The following is a 7,872-nucleotide window of genomic DNA, read 5'->3' as shown; positions in this document are numbered from 1 at the left end:
CAATTTCGTCCACCAAGTTTTTGGCGCCGTTGCCGGGGATTGTTCGAGTATGGACAACTGACGGTTCATCTTGTTGCTCAGATTAGGTAATTTTCTTTTCAAAAATCTTTTTCAAAAATTTTTCTTTTATTTTTCGTTTTTCCAAAAAAATGTTTTTCGAAAAAAAAAATTAATAAAAACACAAAAAAAAATTAGAAAATCATAAAAATCAAAAATATTGTGTTTCTTGTTTCAGTCTTGAGTCAAATTTTAAGTTTGGTGTCAATTGCATGCTTTTAAAATTTTTCTTGCATTTTTCGAAAATCTCATGCATTCATAGTGTTCTTCATGATCTTCAAGTTGTTCTTGACAAGTCTTCTTGTTTGATCTTGATGATTTCTTGTTTTGTGTCTTTTCTTGTTTTTCATGTGCATCTTTGCATTCATATTTTCCAAGCATTAAAAATTTCTAAGTTTTGTGTCTTGCATGTTTTCTTTGCATCAAAAATTTTTCAAAAATATGTTCTTGATGTTCATCATGATCTTCAAAGTGTTCTTGGTGTTCATCTTGACATTCATAGCATTCTTGCATGCATTCATTGTTTTGATCTAAAAATTTCATGCATTGCATATTTTTGTTGTTTTTCTCTCTCATTATTAAAAATAAAAAAATATCTTTTCCTTATTTTCCTCCAAATTTTCGAAATTTTGGGTTGACTTGGTCAAAAATTTTTAAAATTAGTTGTTTCTTACAAGTCAAGTCAAAATTTCAATTTTAAAAATCTTATCTTTTCAAAATCTTTTTCAAAAATTATATCTTTTTCAATTTTTTCTATTTTTCGAAAATTTCAAAAATCTTTTTCAAATTATTTTCAAAATCTTTTTCTTATCTTTAGATCAAATTTTCGAAAATTAGCTAACAATTAATGTGATTGGTTCAAAAATTTGAAGTTTGTTACTTTCTTGTTAAGAAAGGTTCAATCTTTAGGTTCTAGAATCTTATCTTGTAGTTTCTTGTTAGTTAAGTAATTTCAAAAATTAAATCTTTTTCAAAATATCTTTTTCTTAAAAATCTTATCCTTTTAATCTTATCTTTTTATTTTATCTTTTCCAAATTTGATTTCAAAATGTCTTATCTAACTTCTTATCTTCTTATCTTTTTCAAATTTGATTTCAAATCTTTTTCAATCAACTAACTAACTTTTTGTTTGTTTCTTATCTTTTTCAAAACCAACTAACTACCTATCCCTCTCTAATTTTCGAAAATTCTCCCTCTCTTTTTCAAAAATTCTTTTTGTTTTAAATTTTAATTTTAATTATATTTTGTCTTTGATTTTCGAAAATCACTAACCCTTTTTCAAAAAAAAAATTATTTTCGAATTTCTCCCTTCTGTTCTCTTCTTCTATTTAATTAATTAATTACTAACACTTCTCTTCACCTCTCTTCATCCACAAATCCAAATCTCCCTCTTCATTCTTCTACCTCTTCTTTCTTCTACTAACATAAAGGAATCTCTATACTGTGACATAGAAGATTCCTCTTTCTTTTCTTGTTTTCTTCTCTTTCATATGAGCAGGAACAGGGAAAAAGGCACTCTTGTTGAAGTTGATCCAGAACCTGAAAGGACTCTGAAGAGAAAATTAAGAGAAACTAAATTACAACAATCCAGAAACAACCTTTCAGAAATTTTCGAACAAGAGAAAGACATGGCAGCCGAAAATAATAATAATAATAATGCAAGGAGAATGCTTGGTGACTTCACAAAGCCAACATCCAAGTTTGATGGAAGAAGCATCTCCATTCCTGCCATTGGAGCCAATAACTTTGAGCTTAAGCCTCAACTAGTTGCATTAATGCAACAAAACTGCAAGTTTTATGGACTTCCATCTGAAGATCCTTATCAGTTTTTAACTGAGTTCTTGCAGATCTGTGAGACTGTAAAGACGAATGGAGTTAATCCTGAAGTCTACAGACTCATGCTTTTCCCTTTTGCTGTAAGAGACAGAGCTAGAATATGGTTGGATTCACAACCTAAGGATAGCCTGGACTCCTGGGATAAGCTGGTCACTGCCTTCTTGGATAAGTTCTTTCCTCCTCAAAAGCTGAGCAAGCTGAGAGTGGATGTTCAAACCTTCAAACAAAAAGATGGTGAATCCCTTTATAAAGCTTGGGAAAGATACAAGCAGCTGACCAAAAGATGTCCATCTGACATGTTTTCAGAATGGACCCTATTAGATATATTCTATTATGGTCTCTCTGAATTTTCGAAAATGTCATTGGACCATTCTGCAGGTGGATCTATTCACCTGAAGAAAACGCCTGAAGAGGCTCAAGAACTCATTGACATGGTTGCAAACAACCAGTTCATGTATACCTCTGAGAGGAATTCTGTGAATAATGGGATGCCTCAGAAGAAAGGAGTTCTTGAAATTGATGCTCTGAATGCCATATTGGCTCAGAACAAAATGTTGACTCAACAGGTCAACATGATCTCTCAAAATCTGAATGGATTGCAACATGCATCCAACAGTACTAGAGAGGCAGCTTCTGAAGAAGCTTATGATCCTGAAAACCCTGCCATGGCAGAGGTTAATTACATGGGTGAACCTTATGGAAACACCTATAATCCATCATGGAGAAATCATCCAAATTTCTCCTGGAAGGATCAACAAAAGCCTCAACAAGGCTTTAACAATGGTGGACGCAATAGGCTGAGTAATAGTAAGCCATATCCATCATCTTCTCAGCAACAGACAGAGAATTCTGAACAAAACACTTCTAATTTAGCCAATATAGTCTCTGATCTGTCAAAGGCCACTTTCAGTTTCATGAATGAAACAAGATCCTCCATTAGAAATTTGGAGGCACAAGTGGGCCAGCTGAGTAAGAAAGTTATTGAAACTCCTCCCAGTATTCTCCCAAGCAATACAGAAGAGAATCCAAAAGGAGAGTGCAAGGCCATTGATTTAATCAAAGTGACCGAATGCACCAGGGAGGAGGAGGACGAAAATCCTAGTGCGGAAGACCTCTTAGGACGTCCTTCAAGCAAGAAGGAGTTTCCTATTAAGGATCCAAAGGAATCTGAGGCTCATATAGAGACCATAGAGATTCCATTAAATCTCCTTCTGCCATTCATGAGCTCTGAAGACTATTCTTCCTCTGAAGAGGATGAAGATGTGACTGGAGAGCAAGTTGCTCAATACTTAGGAGCTATCATGAAGCTGAATGCCAAGTTGTTTGGTAATGAGACTTGGGAAAGTGAACCTCCCTTGCTCATTAGTGAACTAGATACTTGGATTCAGAAAACTCTACCTCAAAAGAAACAAGATCCTGGCAAGTTCTTAATACCTTGTACCATTGGCACCATGAACTTTGCAAAAGCTCTATGTGATCTAGGGTCAGGGATAAATCTTATGCCACTCTCTGTAATGGAGAAGCTGGGGATCATTGAGGTACAACCTGCCTTGTTCTCATTGCAATTGGCAGATAAGTCATTGAGACAAGCTTATGGGACAGTAGAGGACGTGTTAGTAAAGGTTGAAGGCCTTTACATCCCTGCTGATTTCATAATCTTAGACACTAGGAAGGAAGAGGATGATTGCATCATCCTTGGAAGACCTTTCCTAGCCACAGCAGGAGCTGTGATAGATGTCAACAGAGGTGAATTAGTCCTTCAATTGAATGGGGACTACCTTGTGTTTAAGGCACATGGCCATCCCTCTGTGACAAAAGAGAGTAAGCATGAAGAACTTCTCTCAGTTCAGAGTCAAGAAGAGCCCACACAGTCAAACTCTAAGTTTGGTGTTGTGAGGCCACAACTAAACTCTAAGTTTGGTGTTAAGACCCCATATCCAAACTCTAAGTTTGGTGTTGGGACTACACACTAAAATTGACCTGATCACCTTGTGGCTCCATGAGAGCCACTGTCAAGCTATTGACATTAAAGAAGCGCTTGTTGGGAGGCAACCCAATTTTATTTATCTAATTTTTATATTGTTATTTTGTGTTTTATTAGGTACATGATCATGAGGAGTCACGAAAAAATCAAAAAAATTTAAAACAGAGTCAAAAATAGAAGAAAAAAATTTTTCACCCTGGAGGACGCACAGGTTGGCGTTCAACGCCAGTAAGGTGCATCTGGCCGGCGTTCAACGCCAGAACAGAGCACCATTCTGGCGCTGAATGCCAGAAACAAGCAACATTCTGGCGCTGAACGCTAGGAATGTGCCCAGAGAGGAAAAACTGGCGCTGAACGCTAGTAACAAGCATGAAACTGGCGTCCAACGCCAGAAACATGCTTTACATGGGTGTTGAACGCCCAGAACGTGCACCAATGGGCGTTTAAATGCCAGAATGATGCACGAAGGCATTTTACATGCCTATTTGGTGCAGGAATTGTATTTCTTGACACCTCAGGATCTGTGGACCCCACAAGATCACCTCAGGATCTGTGGACCTCACAGGATCCCCACCTACCTCGCCCTCTCTCTTTCCATTCATGGTCATCCTTTCTGTTTTTCATTCACCACCTACATCTACCCACTCTTCCCCATACACCCCACCTACCTTTACAATTCACCTTCTCTTTCCCACCCAATCCCACCCATATAGCCGAATCCATCTCCCCTCACTCACCTCCATTTTCTTCTTCTTCTTCTTCTCTTCTTTCCTCTCTTGCTCGAGGGCGAGCAATATTTTAAGTTTGGTGTGGTAAAAGCATAGCTTTTTTTGCTTTTCCATTACCATTAATGGCACCTAAGGCCAGAGAAACCTCAAAAGGGAAGACAAAAGCTTCCACCTCTGAGTCTTGGGAGATGGAAAGACTCATATAAGCCGTCATAGCTCAGTGGTAGAACATGTGGCTGCAAATCAAGAGATCCCTGAGATACCTCAGGGGATAAGTTGTCCTCCACACAAATATTAGAAGCAACTAAGGGTAGAAACACCAAAATTACTAGGAATCATTCAACAGAAGCAAGGAAGAGACATAGAGGAGCTCAAAGAGCACCATTGGACCTTCAAGAAGGCGCCATCCTCACTCAGATGGATTCATTCCTTGTTCTTTATTTCTTTCTGTTTTCGGTTTTTAATGTTGTGTTTATCTATGTTTTGTGTCTTTACTTCATGATCATTAGTATGTAACCATGCCTTAAAGCTATGAATAAATCCATTAGTCCTTCACCTCTCTTAAATGAAAAATGTTTTAATTCAAAAGAACAAGAAGTACATGAATTTCAAATTTATCCTTGAATTTAATTTAATTATATTGATGTGGTGACAATACTTTTTGTTTTCTGAATGAATGATTGAACAGTGCATATTTTTGATCTTGTTGTTTATGAGTGTTAAAATTGTTGGCTCTTGAAAGAATGATGAACAAAGAAAAATGTTATTGATGATCTGAAAAAAATCATGAAATTGATTCTTGAAGCAAGAAAAAGCAGTGAAAAAGCAAAAGCTTGTGAAAAAAAAAAGAGAAATGGTGAAAAAAAAAAGAAAGAAAAAGAAGAAGCAGTAGAAAAAGCCAATAGCCCTTAAAACCAAAAGGCAAGGGTAAAAGGATCCAAGGCTTTGAGCATTAATGGATAGGAGGGCCCAAGGAAATAAAATCCAGGCCTAAGCGGCTAAATCAAGCTGTCCCTAACCATGTGCTTGTGTCATGAAGGTCCAAGTGAAAAGCATGAGACTGAGTGGTTAAAGTCGTGATCCAAAGCAAAAAAGAGTGTGCTTAAGAGCTCTGGACACCTCTAACTGGGGACTCTAGCAAAGCTGAGTCACAATCTGAAAAGGTTCACCCAGTCATGTGTCTGTGGCATTTATGTATCCGGTGGTAATACTGGAAAACAAAGTGCTTAGGGCCACGGCCAAGACTCATAAGTAGCTGTGTTCAAGAATCAACATGCTTAACTAGGAAAGTCAATAACACTATCTGAAATTCTAAGTTCCCAGAGACGCCAATCACTCTGAACTTCAAAGGAAAAAGTGAGATGCCAAAACTGTTCAGAAGCAAAAAAGCTATAAGTCCTGCTCATCTAATTAAATTAATATTCATTGATATTCTGGAATTTATAGTATATTCTCTTCTTTTTATCCTAATTGATTTTTAGTTGCTTGGGGACAAGCAACAGTTTAAGTTTGGTGTTGTGATGAGCGGATATTTTATACACTTTTTGGCATTGTTTTTAGGTAGTTTTTAGTAAGTTTGAGCTACTTTTAGGGATGTTTTCATTAGTTTTTATGTTAAATTCACATTTCTGGACTTTACTATGAGTTTGTGTGTTTTTCTGTGATTTCAGGTAAATTCTGGCTGAAATTGAGGGACTTGAGCAAAACTCTGAAAAAGGCTGACAAAAGGACTGCTGATGCTGTTGGAATCTGACCTCCCTGCACTCGAAATGGATTTTCTGGAGCTACAGAACTCCAATTGGCGCGCTCTCAACGGCGTTGGAAAGTAGACATCCAGGGCTTTCCAGAAATATATAATAGTCCATACTTTATTCGGAGATTGACGACGTAACTTGGCGTTGAACGCCAAGTACATGCTGCTGTCTAGAGTTAAACGCCAGAAAAACGTCATGATCCGGAGTTGAACGCCCAAAACAAGTCATAACTCGGAGTTCAACTCCAAGAGAAGCCTCAGCTCGTGGATTGATCAAGCTCAGCCCAAGCATACACCAAGTGGGCCCCGGAAGTGGATTTATGCATCAATTACTTACTCATGTAAACCCTAGGAGCTAGTTTATTATAAATAGAACATTTATCTATTGTATTAGATATCTTTTGATCACTTTAAGATCTTAGGATCAGATCTTTGAACGCATAGTTCTTAGAACATGGGGGCTGGCCATTCGGCCATGCCTGAACCTTTTACTTATGTATTTTCAACGGTGGAGTTTCTGCACACCATAGATTAAGGGTGTGGAGCTCTGCTGTACCTCAAGTATTAATGCAATTCTATTATCTTTTATTCAAATCTCTCTTATTCTTATTCCAAGATATTCATTCGTACCCAAGAACATGATGAATGTGATGATAAGTAACCCTCATTATCATTCTCACTTATGAACGCACGTGATTGACAACCACTTCCATTCTACATGCAACCGAGCTTGAATGTGTATCTCTTAGATTCTCCAACAGAATCTTCGTGGTATAAGCTAGATAGATGGCGGCATTTATGAGGATCCGGAAAGTCTCACTTTGTCTGTGGTATTCCGAGTAGGATCCTGGGAATCCGGAAAGTCTAAGCTTGTCTGTGGTATTCCGAGTAGGATTCCGGTAATGAATGACTGTGACGTGCTTCAAACTTGCAAGTGCTGGGCGTTAGTGACAGACGCAAAAGAATCAAGGGATTCTATTCCAGTAGGCGCAGGAACCAACCAGTGATTAGCCGTGCTGTGACAGAGTGCGTGAGCGTAGTTTTCACTGCGAGGATGGGATGTAGCCATCAACCATGGGTGATGCCTCCAGACGATTAGCCATGCGAGTGACAACCGCATAGGATCATTTTCCCGAGAGGATTGAAATTAGCCACCGCTGATGGTGAACCCCTATACACAGCTTGCCATGGAAAGGAGTAAGAAGGATTGAGTTGAAGCAGTAGGAGAGCAGGCGTCCTTGAGCCATACAGTATCTCCATTCGCTTATCTGAAATTCCCACCAATGAATCTGCATAAGTATTCTATCCCTTTTATTATTTCTATTTTCTTATTTCTATTTTCAAAAACCCATAAACCAATTTGATCTGCCTAACTGAGATTTACAAGGTGACCATAGCTTGATTCATACCAACAATCTCTATGGGATCGACCCTTACTCACGTAAGGTTTATTACTTGGACGACCCAGTACACTTGCTGGTTAGTTGAACGAAGTTGTGTCCACTCGTGCCAAT

Source organism: Arachis hypogaea, chromosome 4, assembly GCF_003086295.3.
Source record: "Arachis hypogaea cultivar Tifrunner chromosome 4, arahy.Tifrunner.gnm2.J5K5, whole genome shotgun sequence".
Lineage (NCBI taxonomy): Eukaryota > Viridiplantae > Streptophyta > Magnoliopsida > Fabales > Fabaceae > Arachis > Arachis hypogaea.
Note: the sequence above shows the minus strand (reverse complement) of the source record.